Here is a 17,455-nt window from a genome sequence, read left to right as displayed (position 1 = left end):
TAAGCTAGTAGCTAGCTGCTGACCATCAACATCATGAATGCCATGGTCATGATGAACCGATGAAAAAAAGTCATGGCACTATATTTGACTCTTATTTTGGCCATCTTTATTAGTTCCTTATTTGCCGTTCAAGTTTGCCAGTTAGCTAAGGTCGATGCTAGAATGGATCGTCCGGAGGACTGCAAATTGGTTGGGTCCAGGCATGGGGAGGGATGATTGGTTGGCGGGGTTAGATCCCTCCGGGCCGATCCATTCTAGCATCAACCGTTAGCGCTCCAAAGGGCTGTGGTTCTTTGGCTCCGCCCACTGAGCTTCAACTCAACCACTCAGACTATCTCTGCATTCAGGGTAGCTCTGCCACTGAGAAGTGTTACTAAAACTCCAAAACTCCAATCTGTGACTATCAGCCTGGGATATGATGAAACACAGAGCAACAGTATCACACACACACACAAGCGCACACGCACACGCACACGTACACGCACACACACAGACACACTGCCTGGCTGTGCATGGCAGCAACGTAAACCTCCCTATGCAAAATGTTGACACTGATCTGGGTTCAGCGATCTCAGAACAACGCCACGATAGGCGTTCTGACACTGATCTGGGTTCAGCGATCTCAGAACAACGCCACGATAGGCGTTGTGACACTGATCTGGGTTCAGCGATCTCAGAACAACGCCACGATAGATGTTGTGACACTGATCTGGGTTCAGCGATCTCAGAACAGCACCACGATAGATGTTGTGACACTGATCTAGGTTCAGTGATCTCAGAACAACACCGCGATATAGATGTTGTGACACTGATCTGGGTTCAGCGACCTCAGAACAACACCACGATATAGATGTTGTGACACTGCTCTGGGTTCAGCGATCTCAGAACAACGCCACGATAGATGTTGTGACACTGATCTGGGTTCAGTGATCTCAGAACAACACCACGATATAGATGTTGTGACACTGATCTGGGTTCAGCGATCTCAGAACAACACCACGATATAGATGTTGTGACACTGATCTGGGTTCAGCGATCTCAGAACAACACCACGATATAGATGTTGTGACACTGATCTGGGTTCAGTGACCTCAGAACAACACCACGGTATAGATGTTGTGACACTGATCTGGGTTCAGTGATCTCAGAACAACACCACGATATAGATGTTGTGACACTGATCTGGGTTCAGCGATCTCAGAACAACACCACGATATAGATGTTGTGACACTGATCTGGGTTCAGTGATCTCAGAACAACACCACGATATAGATGTTGTGACACTGATCTGGGTTCAGTGACCTCAGAACAACACCACGGTATAGATGTTGTGACACTGATCTGGGTTCAGTGACCTCAGAACAACACCACGGTATAGATGTTGTGACACTGATCTGGGTTCAGTGATCTCAGAACAACACCACGGTATAGATGTTGTGACACTGATCTGGGTTCAGTGACCTCGGGCACCGAGGAATGAGGAAGTGAGGCCTGGCTGGGCGGTTATGACACGGTCTTGGCGCCGTGTGGAAAGCTGGTATGTTGGCATACTGAGCAGGCACACTACTCAAACAAAGGGTGTACACACACACACATACAGACACACACACACACACACACACACACACACACACACACACACACACACACGTTTATGACAAACACAACATTTAGAAGGAGTAAAGTAGTGGTAGAAGTAGTAACACTAGCAAGAATAGTGTTGGAGTACTCAAGACTGGTCTTGGTTTGCCCCCCCCCACACACACACACGGGAGGGGGACTTATAGGGCTGGGTATTGGCAAGGACCTCACGATACGATACGTATCACGTAGAGATACGTGAAATGGGATTTTTTTTAATCCCATTTTTATCCCCCATTAGTGCTAATTTAATTTATTTATCCTGGTTGCTGCTCCACCCTCTGCCGATCTGGGGAGAGACGAAACTGGCTCCATGCTTCCTCCGAGACATGGGCAGTTAGCCAGCCGCTTCTTTTCACCTGACAGAGGAAGCTTCACTGGTAGGACATAGCACGTGGGAGGATCACGCTATTCCAACCAGTTCCCCTCCCTCTGAACAGGCGCCCTTTAACGACCAGAGGAAGAACCACATTAGCAACCAGGATATTGCATGTTTTTGTGAAGGGGGTTCCTATATGAAGGAAACCCCCGGGAGGCACGGGGAGAACGTGCAAACTCCGCACAGAAAGGCCCTTTTGACGACCCCGCCCGGGCGGTGGGCACTCGAGGACATGCGGACGGGCACGCGCTCCTTCAGCGTTCACAGCGTCACAGGTGAGAATCGAAACCCAGGACCTTCGAGCTGTGAGGCGACAGCGCTTACCACTGCACCACTTAACCATTTTTGACCATTCGGGAATTGATGGGTGGGGGGAAACCCTCCAAAATACATGAAGACACCAAGACCTTCAGGAAACACCATAGGAAAATCCATGCTGTGATTTGGCATCAAAGAATTGCATTCCTCTGCGATTGGGTGGTGAGCAATTGTGTTGTGGAAAATGCTCAGAAACCCCCTTATTGTCAATATACCTAGAAAAGCCACGTACTGTACATCCCCTGAACGGCCCACATCTCTATTTTGTGGTTGTAAAGTTTCATGAGGCTGTGATGATCCTAGAGGTCACAACAGCTCATTTTATACAGTGAGGTCAAGTTTCCAAAAATGGCCTCACTACAACGGAATGGTTCCTACGGGGACATAACATCACCACACATGAATACAGTTTGGACTCATTGAATAAACAAGAGTCTCAGCTTTCCGCTCGTACCAATTTATGCAATTCCAAGACTGTTTATGGACCCCGGTATGCAGAAATATTCAAATAGAATTGGTGAAAATAACCCATGTACTACATGCAAAAACTACATTTTCTTTATTTTATTTTTTACGTTTTTTGTTTTGTTTTTGCATGAGATGATCAGCATTAAGCTTCTGACATACTCTTCGCGCCCAGCCAAGCGCATAGGGCGCACGGCGATTATGACGTCATCGCACGGGGCGTGTCGGGGGGCGAGGCCTGAGCGCAGCGCGGCGCGTCCATGGAGATTTTTCTATCAGCGCGTCGGGTTTTGCTGCCTGTGCCTGTGAGATCTCCGTGGTAGGCTATCAGCGGATATCTGCTGTGATTGAGTCCTCACCGTCGTAAAGTTGCCTTTGAAGCATGACGTTCGATTATAACGAACTAGTTGTGTGGCTTAGCCTTCCCAAATGTTGAGGGTCATTTTTTATAATTTAATACATAGAATTGGGAACGTTACATTCAATTTCATTCAGACTGCGTGGAGCATGGAGCTGCGCACTGAGTATGTTCCGTTTTGGCCCGCGCACGCCCTCCTCAGAGCCCCGCCTCCAGTGCGTGCGCGAAGAGTATGCCAGAAGCTTAAGGTGGGCCAGTCTGTAAAGGAGAGCAAGTGGGCTACTGTGGGTTTACCATAAGGGCCTATAGGTTTTATGTCAGTAGCCGGCTTGTATCATCAGTAGTAGGGGTGGGAATCACCAGATGCCCACGATACGATACTAAAACGATACTTGAGTCACAATACGATAGTATTGCGATATTGCGATATTCTAGTATTGCGATATATTGAATATTGCGATATTTCGATATATTTGTCTAACTCCTTTTCCTACCTTTTCCTTGACCTCACCGGAAGTCAAACATGCAGTGTTTTTTTTGTTTTGTTTCTTGTTTTTGCCCCACATGTAGGCTACATTATTAAGCTTCTCTGGACTCAATACGCCACTGCAGGCGAGGACTGCAAAATCGGGCGCTTCGGGCAGATGCCCGGTGGCCTGGCATGGCATGGCCTGCAATTATTATTATTATTATTATTTTTTTATATCGATACTTGGCGTCCAAATATCGATACAATATCGTCAGGCAAAATATCGCGATACTATGGTGTATCGATCCCCCCCCCCCCGCCCCCCACACACCCCTAATCAGTAGTACCACTATTACTACTTACTATACATTCCTTACTCAACAAGAAGGAAAAACCCAAAAGGAACCTAATAATAGTTAGCTCAGCTACTGTATCATTCTGTCAGAGAAGGAGCCGCATTTAGCAAACGCTTGACACGATGGCTCGTATTGCAGGCACTCGTTTGCCCTCGGTGACGCATCGGCCCTCGGCCATTTTCCTCCTCAGCTCCGTCACCTCTGTACTGTGTCTGTCCAGGTGCTCGTCTATGTACTATTTGTTGTTGTTGTTGTTATTATTATTAATAGGAAAAGTCACGCGCCGATCGGCTCCCTGGTCACTTGTGTTGTCAGTGCGGCTCTGTGGCGTTATGTGTATAGGAGGCCAGGCAGGCACGCAGTACAATAACAAACCAGCAATCATTGTGTGTTGATTCAACATAGCCTGGGTCCAAAGGTCCTCCGCTCATAAACGGAGGCGGACAGAGAGAGGTCACAGCAGGCCAAGAAGGAAAACAGGGAGATATATATATATATATATATATATATATATATATATATATATATATATATATATGTATGTAACGGCGTTGTGTAGGTGGTACTTGCAGCGGGCTTGCCCAGGGGTGGATTTGAACTGCTGACCCTCGGCTTGGGAGTCCGACATGTTAACCCGCAACGCCAAGAGAGCTAGCTCCCTTGGTGGAGCTGATTAACATGCCTTTATACCTGGGGAGTGAATTTAACCAATCCACTCGCTACCACTCGGGACTCACGAGGAATCCGCGCTGATTCAACTCGGTTACATATATATATTATATATATATCAGCGTATCTGGACCGTCCGCTTCGGGTCAATAACCACTAATTTGTTGTGATGCTTTTAAATGTCCATTTTATTCTCTTCTTTTCTTTTCCTGTCAACCATTTTATGTGAAGCACTTTGAATTGCCTCTGTGTATGAAATGTGCTATACAAATGAACTTGACTTGACCAATAAGCATCAGCGTTATGCTCCGCCAACTAGCCATTTAGCATTTGTAAACGAGGCTCGGCCAGCAGGCCTATATTATAAATGCTAAACAGGGGTGCGTTTTCCACCTTATTGTATACACAAATCCTATTACCCAAACAAGGCCCGGGCCAGATGACGTTCAATGACTTTCTGGGCTCTGATTTGGGTGAAAAATATTTCATAACCATAACTTAGTGATGGACTGGGGCAGTTAGTGTAAGCATCCTGAACACTGTGTAAGCACAGAAAAGGTAAAAAAAAAAAATTACCTCTGCAACAGCTTGTTATAAAACCACAGCACAGGGTATTAAAAAATGAAGAAAGAAGAAACAAGATTAAAACCAATATTCCATAGGCACACTAACAAAAAAACACTATAATATCCCAATAGGCAGCAATAATGTGTTTGTGGTAGGCTGAGATGTGGGTTTGTATAAAAACCTTATTGTAGTTCAAGTTTTTTTTATCCTCTATGATAAAAGTGCAATATTACTGTAACAACTTACAGTGTGTTTGTGGCACAAAAGAGTACGTTTTATAGTGACCTTATTGAACCTTAGTATTTTTTCATCTCCTATGTTATCACTATCTTTAACTATCTAACTTTCGGACCCCAGGAAGAATAGCCGTAGCATCCTGCTGCGACTAATGGGGATCCTAATCAAAATCAAATAAAATAAACTATAATATGAGTATAATATTACTATAGGCACATACAGTGTGTGTTAATATGATGCATTTCCAAAATAGTGAGTTTGTAATACCTTGTATTCGTATCACAATATTAGCTGAGACACTGAGTTTATAATGACAATATTGTACTTTATGGTATTTTATCTACATGGTATCACTATAATATAGCTGTGACATTCCTGTAGGAACAAATAGGTTCCCATATATATATTAGGGGTGTCAAAATGAATCGTATAATCGATGCATCGCGATGCGGACGTGTGAATCGAATCGAATCGAATCGTTGACCGATGAATCGTTGAATCGTTTATGTTTAAATTTCTGTTGACATTCAGATTTTAAAGCACTTTCTAAGTAAAAAAAGGGACTTGATATTTATCTGACTGCTTGTATTAATTGATGGAAAAAGTAGCCATGTGCAGTAATGATACAGAAAATTGAAGATTTGATAATTGGAGCTGCAATACTTTGAGCTGTATCGAGATGCATCGTGATGTATCGTGGAATCGAATCGAATCGAATCGTTGACAGGTGAAGATTCACAGCCCTAATATATGTGTGTGTGTGTGTGTGTGTGTGTGTGTGTGTGTATGTGTATATATACATACATACAGTATATATACACACACACACACATATATATGAACACACACACACGTATATATATATATATATATATATATATATATATATATATATATATATATATATATATATATACTATATATATATATATATATATACTGTATATATAATTAAATGTGATCCTCCGCCCACCCCCCCGTTGTTATTTTTTGTTCTTGCTGAAAGTGAATGTTTTATGGTCACTCATGGTTCAGTAGGTCACGGGGTCGGCTTGGTTCCAGCCTTAAAACTCGTTATATCGGGATTTTTCTAAATGTCTACGGCGAGAATTAATGGGGAACTAGTCTCGGTTTCCAGACGTTTGGTGAGCGGCGCCAACAGCGCCACCTAACCACCAAACGTCTGGGAATATCATTGTCAAAACCTGTCTCTTCGAGCCCGGCGAGAACGGCCGGCAGCAGACACGCCTACATTTATTATTAGAATTTTATTTGGTAGCGGCAATGCAATGTTTCATAGTTCCAATATAGAGCAAGACACTGATGTGCTGCAAAGAGAGTTTATACCTGTTGTTTATTTTACAATAATTTGTCCTACCCGGAAGTGGTCCGCTTGCTACTGTGAAGTCATCAGCAGGCTCTGACTGTAACGTTAGCCTCGGCAGTCGGACTTATCGCTGGGGGAAAGACCTCTAGCCGCCGGGGCCGGATGAAACACGTCCTATTAACGGGTTATGTTTGTTTCTAAGTGATTCATATGTTTCTCCGCAAACGCGGCGATGTTTTGCGACAGCACCGGTTCTGCATGAGCGTCACTGCCCCCAGAAAGCACGCAGGCCCGCCCACAACACTCATGATTGGTTCTCCGATGCAAGGCTTCCAACAGCACCACCTAACGTTATGAAAAGATTGAAATAGTAATATTCTCAGTCTTAAGGTAGTGAAACGGATTAAGACTGAGAGCTGAGTCCAATGGGGAACTTACTTCCGGGGCAACGACGTCACGAAAAGTCACGTGACCGGTGAGCGCTGTAAACATAACTTGCGCACATCAAAAGCTACTTACATTTTTCACAAAGAAGTCTGTTCATTTTTCCACCCAATAAATTCTTGGTCTCGAAAAGGAGCTTGTAGTTCAAGGCTGGATTACAGAGCTTCTGAAGGGGCTCTGTCATGGCACTGGAGGCCTCCTGCTAAATGGTGCAGCAGCCCTTAGCTTTCACAGGCAAAACAAATAGTACGTGTGTAAGCCCTATAGCGCTGCAGAGGTATCCCATGTGACATCGCTGGACCCTGAGCACGATGCCCAAGAGTGTCACTTTGTGTTGAAAAGTGCTGGGGGACATGAGGACTCCCGATGAAAGAAAGGCGTTTTTTTAAACGGTCTTCTTCAACATTTGCGATTCTAGGCGATTCTAGTAGGCAATAATGGGGGATCGATATGAGGTCAGATAATTACGCCGAGAGAAATAATGTAGTAGCCTATATAGGCAGAGTCGACAATACGCAAATACTCTGCATACATAAGAAGTACAGTCCATCTGCCCCACATCCACAGCTGCAACACCATGTCAATCCAACAGTGCAGATCACCTACTTTGAAAGCTTAAAGGAACACTTTGCCCATTTTCAACCAGCTTTGTATCATTAGAACATCAGTAGTATATCAGAAAACTGTAAACGGTTTTGAAGTCTGTCATTTAATTTGACAGTTATTGAGTGTTAAAGTGTGGACCAGTGACATCACTGGTCCACACTAACTCAAATTAATAACTCATTAACTCAAATCAACTCTCAATAACTGTCAAACTAGATGAATGATGAGTTGATTTGAGTTAATGAGTTATTAATTTGAGTTAGTGTGGACCAGTGATGTCACTGGTCCACACTTTAACACTCAATAACTGTCAAATTAAATGACAGACTTCAAAACCGTTTACAGTTTTCTGATATACTACTGATGTTCTAATGATACAAAGCTGGTTGAAAATGGACGGAGTGTTCCTTTAAGCAGTGTTTCCTCTATAGCCGACTTAACTTAGCATCACTTTCTTACTGTGCAAATAAACCTTTCTGAAAGCATTCTCATTTTGTCAGCTAACATTTCTTGGTGCGTTATTTTTCAGACATTTTTTTTAACAAGTTATGCTTTTAAAAAGTGATGGGGACAAAATCTGCCATTTCAAAAAGGGACATACATGTCCCCTCATGTCCCCAGAGAGACATGTCCCCTGCATCTCCACCTGATACCATGCAAACATCTGCCCAGTGTGTGGGAGCAAGTCATTTGACAACGGAGCAGAAGGCAAATGAAGAACATGAGCAGTTTGACCAGACAGTGACCCTTTAGCCTGCAGGACCAGGCCTCTTCAGGCTGATGGACAACCCGGGGAACGGCCGGAGAAACACAGCAGGAGGCTGGAGAAACACAGCAGGAGGCTGGAGAAACACAGGGAGAAACACAGCAGGAGACTGGAGAAACACAGCAGGAGGCTGGAGAAACACAGCAGGAGACTGGAGAAACACAGCAGGAGGCTGGAGAAACACAGCAGGAGGCTGGAGAAACACAGCAGGAGGCTGGAGAAACACAGCAGGAGGCTGGAGAAACACAGCAGGAGGCTGGAGAAACACAGCAGGAGGCTGGAGAAACACAGCAGGAGGCTGGAGAAACACAGCAGGAGGCCGGAGAAACACAGCAGGAGGCTGGAGAAACACAGCAGGAGGCTGGAGAAACACAGCAGGAGGCTGGAGAAACACAGGGAGAAACACAGCAGGAGGCTGGAGAAACACAGGGAGAAACACAGCAGGAGGCTGGAGAAACACAGCAGGAGGCTGGAGAAACACAGCAGGAGGCTGGAGAAACACAGCAGGAGGCTGGAGAAACACAGCAGGAGGCTGGAGAAACACAGCAGGAGGCTGGAGAAACACAGCAGGAGGCTGGAGAAACACAGGGAGAAACACAGCAGGAGGCTGGAGAAACACAGGGAGAAACACAGCAGGAGGCTGGAGAAACACAGCAGGAGGCTGGAGAAACACAGCAGGAGGCTGGAGAAACACAGCAGGAGGCTGGAGAAACACAGGGAGAAACACAGCAGGAGGCTGGAGAAACACAGCAGGAGGCTGGAGAAACACAGCAGGAGGCTGGAGAAACACAGCAGGAAGCTGGAGAAACACAGCAGGAGGCTGGAGAAACACAGCAGGAGGCTGGAGAAACACAGGGAGAAACACAGCAGGAGGCTGGAGAAACACAGGGAGAAACACAGCAGGAGGCTGGAGAAACACAGCAGGAGGCTGCACAGCAGGAGGCTGGAGAAACACAGCAGGTGGCTGGAGAAACACAGCAGGAGGCTGGAGAAACACAGCAGGAGGCTGGAGAAACACAGCAGGAGGCTGGAGAAACACAGCAGGAGGCTGGAGAAACACAGCAGGAGGCTGGAGAAACACAGCAGGAGGCTGGAGAAACACAGGGAGAAACACAGCAGGAGGCTGTCTGTCTGTCTGCCTGTCTGTCTGTTTTGTCTGCCTGTCTGCCTGTTTTGCCTGCCTGTCTGCCTGTATGTCTGTCTGTTTTGCCTGCCTGTCTGTCTGCCTATCTGTCTGTCTGTTTTGCCTGTCTGTCTGTCTGTCTGTCTGTCTGTCTGTTTTGCCTGCCTGTCTGTCTGCCTGCCTGTCTGTTTTGCCTGCCTGCCTGTCTGTCTGTCTGCCTGTCTGTTTTGCCTGCCTGTCTGCCTGTTTTGCCTGCCTGTCTGTCTGTCTGTTTTGCCTGCCTGTCTGTCTGTCTGTCTGTCTGTTTTGCCTGCCTGTCTGTCTGTCTGTCTGTCTGTTTTGCCTGCCTGTCTGTCTGTCTGTCTGTCTGTTTTGCCTGCCTGTCTGTCTGCCTATCTGTCTGTCTGTTTTGCCTGCCTGCCTGCCTGTCTGTCTGTCTGTCTGTCTGTTTGTTTTGCCTGTCTGTCTGCCTATCTGTCTGTCTGTTTTGCCTGTCTGTCTGGCTATCTGCCTGTCTGTCTGCCTGCCTGTCTGTCTGTCTGTCTGTCTGTCTGTCTGTTTTGCCTGTCTGCCTATCTGTCTGCCTGCCTGTCTGCCTGTCTGTCTGTCTGTCTGCCTGTCTGCCTATCTGTCTGTCTGTCTGTTTTGCCTGTCTGCCTATCTGTCTGCCTGCCTGCCTGTCTGTCTGTCTGTCTGTCTGTCTGCCTGTCTGCCTGCCTGCCTGTCTGTCTGTCTGTCTGTCTGTCTGTCTGTCTGTCTGTCTGTCTGTCTGCATGTCTGTTTTGCCTGTCTGCCTATCTGTCTGCCTGTCTGTCTGTCTGTCTGTCTGTCTGCCTATCTGTCTGCCTGTCTGTCTGTCTGTCAGTCTGCATGTCTGTCTGTCTGTCTAGGAAGCCAATTTGCCAAATTAAAAATCCAAATGGGCGGAGGACAAAGCTCCTCTCGCTCTGGGAAATCAATCATTCTGCTCTCCTTCCGTTTAGCCTAAAAAAAACTTGACTCGCTGCGGATTCAAAGCACCAAAACGACCTGGATGCCCCCTCCCCTCTCCTCTCCTCCCCTCCCCTCTCCTCTCCTCTCCTCCCCTCTCCTCTCTCTCTCCTCTCCTCTTCTCTCCTCCCCTCTCCTCTCCTCTCCTCCCCTCTCCTCTCCTCTCCTCTCCTCCCCTCTCCTTTCCTCCCCTCTCCTCCCCTCTCCTCCCCTCTCCTCTCCTCTCCTCCCCGTGTCCTTGGAGCTCCTCTTCCCCCATAATGATGACAGAGCGAGAGAGAGCCAAAGTGGCCCGTCTCGTCTCGTCTCGTCTGCCGCCCCTCGCCGCCCCCCGCCTCGCCTCGCCTCGCTCCGTGCCAGTCCGGTGCGCTTCGTCCAAACTACCCCCAAACAGATAAACCTGCCTCTGTATGAACGAACGCGATCGAGCAGTGCAACACGACAAATTATGCGGGGACAGCTTCAATCTCACACCGCTGGATCAGCCAGCCAGCAGCCAGCAGCACGTAGGCTCCAGCGGCTGGAGGAAGGAAGGTGCCATATGGTGGGCAGCCAGCAGTGAGTCTTGTCCCGCATGGCACGGCCAGGCGACCGCCGCACGTCCACAGCCTCCCCATCTATTCCCCGCACATCCACACATGCATTTATTTTTCTTTCTTTTTTTACCAAAAAACACGGAGCGTAAATCCATACCCAAACAGCCAGCACGTCGCGGAGTATCCAGCAGCCCCAGACAGCGGGGATCCTTTCAGGCGCACAGAGACAACAATACAAAAAATGGGGCGCAGCTGGCAGTGCCACCGGATGTCCAATATTAATTGTTAATACGGACGATTTCTAAAGCATGTGGATGGGCTTGGGCGCATAACGGGCTGGCTGCGCCGGGGCTGCGTCTCTACTAGACTGCATACCGCTCACTTTGTTCAAATGTTCCCAAGTTGTTGTGAGGAATTATAATAACACGTCGAAGAGCAAGAGTTTGATCCCGGTTCTGTTCTTCCCCCCCAGTAGGCAGGTGCTGCTATATTAAGCCGGCGGTGTTATATGCTATGTAGGCTATATGTTGTTATTATAATGTTATCGGCCGAGGCTGAGCTGCGTGGTGGTGGCAAGTTGTTGTGTCCTCATATAACAAACCACACGCCCGTCAACTTCAGGGTCATTCACCAGGCAGGCAAAAACACCAACTTGTGAATCAGCCTGCCCAACGGCAAGAACAATTATATGGGAATAATATCCTACAGTGTAAGAATTGTATATTTATTCAGGGACAATATAACCCGGTAGGCTGGTATTTTAAACTGTTAAGTAGGCCTAAATATGTGCAGGTAGGCCAGAGTAGAGCAGGCAGTCTACTAGTCTGCTATATTTTAATATAGGCTATCAATAAACACATTGGTTAATATCCCGGGACAAAGCCGCTTTGTTTCGCAATATTCTCTAGGATAAACTATGCTACAAAACATGGTGTCAAAGGCAGTTCTGTAGCCTATCCCATGCATGCAAATAGATGTAAATGCATGGGCAAGTGAATTTAATATCAGTGAGCCTTAAAAGATATATAAAAAAAAAAACATATATTTCAATAATGCTGGCCTACAGGTTGTTGAACGCTATGAAAAAATGTTTTGTTTGCAGTATAAGCTATGTGTGTGGTGGGTAGTGAAAAGCCGCTCCAGCTACCTTGTGCGCTGTGTCCTCGGATGTCCCCTCGGAAGGCTCCTCAGACCGGGGCAAAATGTCGGCCTTGGCCTCTCTCTCTCTCTCTCTCCAGATGAGATTACGCACATCCAGAGAGACGAGCAGCCTGCGCGGACAGCGGCCGCGCAGCAGCGCAGCCCGGGAACAACATGATACTACAGCGGCCACCACATTGAGGAAGTTACTTTCTAGTATCGAGCTGGGCTCATATGGCGGATAAAAGGGACACAAAAAGACGGTTGTACCCCCCCCCCCCCCCCCCCTCATCTCCCCTCTCTCCCTTCTCCTCTCCCTCCCCTCTCTCCTGCCCGTCATGTCATGTGTGCAGATCAGAAGCCTACCGTGTTGGAGATGAGGAGCAGCAGAAGCATCGGGCGCCTCTCCTCTGGAGTTAATGCCATTTCTCTAAAGTTTTCACCGGCTTGAATAAGAGCAGACCCCCGCTATGTCTGACCGCATGGCTGTGGAAAGAGGCTACTTTCTCTATCGGGTTTAAGGGGGGGGGGGGGGGGGGGTAGAAACGGTTTGGCTTTCAATCCGCCTTTTTCTCCTTTCTTTTTTCTTCTTTTTTTTGGACAGAGGGGGATGGAGGGCGTGGATCCGCAAATGGATGTGTGTTGTTGCAGCACGGGTCCTCTTTGTTGTTATTTGGTAGGAGTGTGTTGTTACGCACGGGTCGGTGCCAGCAGGCTACGGCGCTCAGATTACGCCCGCCGCGCTCCTCTCCGTTTAGGTAGAAAAAGCAGTGGTGAGTGACTGACCTGGTAGAAAATGGAAAGTGTGTCAGCCGTAAAACAGTTGAAGCCCTCGGCGGATTGGGGGGCATTTGAGTTCACATAATAATCCCGCAGACCAGAGTGTCAAGCTAGAGCAAATGGGCAACGTCGGAGTTCTGGTGGGACGCTTCAAAATAAAAGCCACTTTGAGGAATATAGGCTTACATTTACAACAACAACAACCACCAGTGGTCTATATTGAGCATCGGATCTTAAGTAAGTCTTACTTCAAAACTGCTGAGTAACCGTTGAGTAATCATAGGATATAATGAGAAAATAATTGTTCCTCCTTGGAAATGTCAAATGAACAAAGTCAGACTCAGGGAATTTTGCATCCTGAGTTTCTGATTCTGAGTTATGACACACAATGACATGACAACTTTCGTAACATGGCAGAAAACTAGTTTCATGTGACACACAGACACTATACTATAGGGGGGTGGCCAAACTTTTTTGGTTGTGGGCCGCATACAGAAAAATATACAGAGTTTTCAACCTGTTTACACTGAAAGCGGAATTTTTTTTGGACCAGAAAACCTCTGTGCCATCAAAAATTGAATTTCTACCTAAATACAGTACACTGACACATAGTTTATTGATGTGCTCACCTATTAAATGTTTGAAAACATTGTATGTTTTCAAATTTTCTTTTCCTGTGCCAACAGGTTAAGACAGAGATAATTTAACATAGGCTAACATTAGTATTAAATATTCATTCAGTATTAAAAATGTATCTATATATATAGATAGAGGTCACGTGGAGGCTGGGATTACCGAGGCTAAGGTCAGGGTACTCAAGTATAACCCATTTTCAATGGTCTTAAATGGAAAAAACGAAATGAGGAGGGGAAATCTTTTTCGTTTTTTTTCATTTTTCCGTTTACATTTTTTTTTCAGGTTAAAAAATAAATAAATCCCGTTTTCGTTTTCTCGTTTTTCCGTTTTAAACTTCAAAACGGAAAAACGTTTTTAGCATTTTTTTTACTAAATTCATGGCGGGCCACTTAAAAATGGGCAGCAGGTCGCAGTTGGCCCATGGGCCATTAGTTTGGCCACCCCTGCACTATAGCCTATACGTCACCTCAATCCCTTAAAAATATCATGCCATTTTTTAGATATGAGTGAAAATAATGCGAAAATCTACATTTGTGCAAGGTGTTTGTGAACATATGATAGCGGAAAGGTTTTTCTAATAACTCTTCCCCCTTACAAGTTAAAAAACTGGAAAACTGTTAGCATATTCTAGCTTGCTTGTGCACACCAGCAAGTTTATTTTTTTTATGTTTTTACAAGAAAGCAGGGGTGGCATTTGGGGGACAATTGTAGCAAGTCAAGTCAAGTTTATTTGTATAGCACATTTCATACACAGATGCAATTCAAAGTGCTTCACATAAAATGGTTGACACAAGAAAATAAAAGAATAAAAGAGAGGATAAAATAGACATTTAAAAGCATCACAACAGAACTTTAAGAAAGAGCATAACAAGTGCATTAAGCAACAAGCGTATCAGTTACAAAAAGAGCTAAGAACTTACAGAGGACTCATTGGGTTTGCATGAAATCAGATAATATTTGCTCAATTGGTAGAATAAATCAATTTTTCTATATTAAATCCCCAGAAATCATGGCTATATAAGCAGTACATAATTGCATTACTGTTAACAGTACTGTTAGAACTGTCCCTAATGCATTACACGGTTACAACTGTATATATATACATTTTCATGCTGTTTCATATCCTGTGAAAAGGACTTGGATAAATATTTGAAAATATGCATCGCCTATTATACTATAATAATAATAATAATTGTCCACTTATGCCTATTTAATAGTGCATAATATTTCACATTCTTTGCTGTATCAGTTATACTGTTGCACACGGTCTCAATGCTGTGTAACCCATAGTTTTTCATACTTTATTTCATATATTTCTACTTCAGTTGTTCTCGGGTTGAAATAGTTGCATGTTTGTAGAACCCGAATTTCCTCATATCCCTTTTTTACATTCGATTTCCCTGTATCATATTGACATTTGCTGCTCACTGGTTTCATCCTATCCTTTGATAGGATGTTATCTATTTGTATCTCATAGCCTTATAAACCTATGGAAGATAGGCAAGTGGGATAGCAGTCCTTGAGAGACCATCTTTCAATCAGAGGACCAACCTCTCTGACCTCCCTGTGGAGGGGGGTCAGTCAGGTCAGGTCAATGTTATTATTAATAGGCCTAGCCTATATTAGGGTATTGTAGCCTATTATGTTAGCCTACATCACCATATGGCCATCTTGGTAGGAAAATAACAGGTGATTGCAATTAATCAATGAACAGGCGTTTACAATCACATGAAACACAGCCAATGAGCTGTGTGTATTTGCAAAGCCATACCATATTGCCTACCATATTGGTAGGAAATGCATGGGGTACTATAATATGAATCTGCTAAAATGCAGAATAACTCATTGGTATAAACATATAAGCTTATAAGGACATCTCCTATCGTGAAAAACAATATTTAATCATGATTAGAGGAGGTACAATAATATGTTGTGTGTTTGATAAAAAAAAAATGGCCTGACAAATCTGAAAAATATTTTATTTTGAAGGACACGTCGCCTAACTTCCCGTGTTGTGCCGGCTAACTCTGTGTAGCTCGACGCCGTTTGAAGCCAGTGAAAACGGATATGGTTTGGATCGACACGCCTCTGTCGTCAGAGCAGAGGGGCGGGGTCACGCTGTGACCCGTCTTTAAGGACACGGGGAGGACTGGGCTGTGTGAACCCGCTGACCCCTGCACCGCTGCCGGCCTGCACAGAGGCCCAGGCCCCGCTGTGCTCCAGCAGCCAGGACCCACAGGTTAAACACAGCCACAGACAACAGGCTAAATCGCCGCTTGTTCGCCAGACAGACCCCTCTTCTGAAGCCACTCTAATAGCTTACCACATTATAGAATGTAGACTGACTGTTTTGTGCCTACTTCAAGGAATTATGGACAAAATCATATCTAGCCAAAAATAATATGATAGTCCTATAATAAGGTACACTAGGAAAAAAATCAAATTGCTGTGCATAGCCCTAAAATGTGTAGCCTATAATTAGGGGTTCTTGAAAAAGGTTGAGAAACCCTGCAATGTGGGGCGGGAACATATTCAATAAACAATCAAATAATAATATAATAATAATCATTGGACAATCGCATTTAACGCTAAATTATATATTCTGACATTCAGTGTGGCTTGAAATTCATGCTTTTTAAAACTGTGGCTGAACAACTGGTTGGTTGCTAAGCGACCCATAATAGGCTACAGTGAATTTGGGCTTTGATAGCCCATTTAAAAGAACAGCCACTCACTCATGGACTACTTGACAAAACACTAAATATAGCCTCTAGCCTACCCTACACATATTCAACATCAGAGTATGTTTAGAAATTATAGGTTCAACATCTTATCGACATAAAAGCGCCAGGAATGTAGCCTAATTGAAGAGTTCATTTGCAAAAACAGATATCTCTGTATATATTTATGTATTTATATTACTGTATATTTATTTTATTTATATATTTATTATAAATCATAAAACATATTGAGCTAACCATTTTCACAATTCTCTCTCTCTCTCCACACACACACACACACACACACACACACACACACACACACACACACACACACACACACACAGTCTGTCTTTACCATTTTATGTATTTCCAGTGTCCAAAATATCGGCTACTTTAAATGAATGTCACAAACACATTATTATTTGGCCATTCCTTTTGCACATTTTGAATCATAAGATGATTTCTGACGTGTGTGTGAACTGTAATGCTTGCAGCACGAGGAGGAGAGATTAAAATATGCACGGACAGGCTTTTAAAGCTGCTGGCTGCGTGTGTGAGGAGGAGAGGAGCAGGCAGCAGCCACAGCTATTTAGGCCAATACAGCGCTCTGCATGGAGACTGTTCAATCTGAATGTAATGGAGGAAAGTAGGTTGGCATGGGCCATGCACAAAGTAAGACAGGTTTTATGAATATTACAGAGGATTTGCTGCGTGGTGTGTGTGTGTGTGTGTGTGTGTGTGTGTGTGTGTGTGTGTGTGTTAACGATTCGGGACTTGACTTGAGACGTGATGACTTGGATGACTTGTTTGTGTTCATCAGTTTAAATATTAAATATTATGATGTTCAATCTCGTCAAGAGCCTGTGTAAAGTTATCCGGTATGCGAGTGCAAGTTGGAAATGGCCTTGTCATGATTGGACGACTC

At 45.0% G+C, this 17,455-nt stretch overlaps 1 protein-coding gene across 3 annotated transcripts in view; it reads right to left on the bottom strand.

The window, feature by feature from the left end:
- LOC310775044 (uncharacterized protein) overlaps positions 1-12,957 on the bottom strand; it is a gene marked incomplete at its 3' end in the record, with an annotated part of 69,620 nt that extends 56,663 nt beyond the window's left edge. For 2 of the 3 annotated variants that reach the window (XM_083635134.1, XM_083635135.1), the window contains exon 1: positions 12,758-12,957. Of the gene's footprint in view, positions 1-12,398; positions 12,514-12,757 lie in introns of those variants that run through there. The other variant, XM_083635133.1, reaches the window with a different exon arrangement.
- Positions 12,958-17,455: the final 4,498 nt, after the last annotated feature.

This window comes from Poromitra crassiceps (genome assembly GCF_964638095.1).
Source record: "Poromitra crassiceps genome assembly, chromosome: 4".
Taxonomy (NCBI): domain Eukaryota; kingdom Metazoa; phylum Chordata; class Actinopteri; order Beryciformes; family Melamphaidae; genus Poromitra; species Poromitra crassiceps.
Note: the sequence above shows the minus strand (reverse complement) of the source record. Positions and strands in the feature narration are given on the sequence as shown.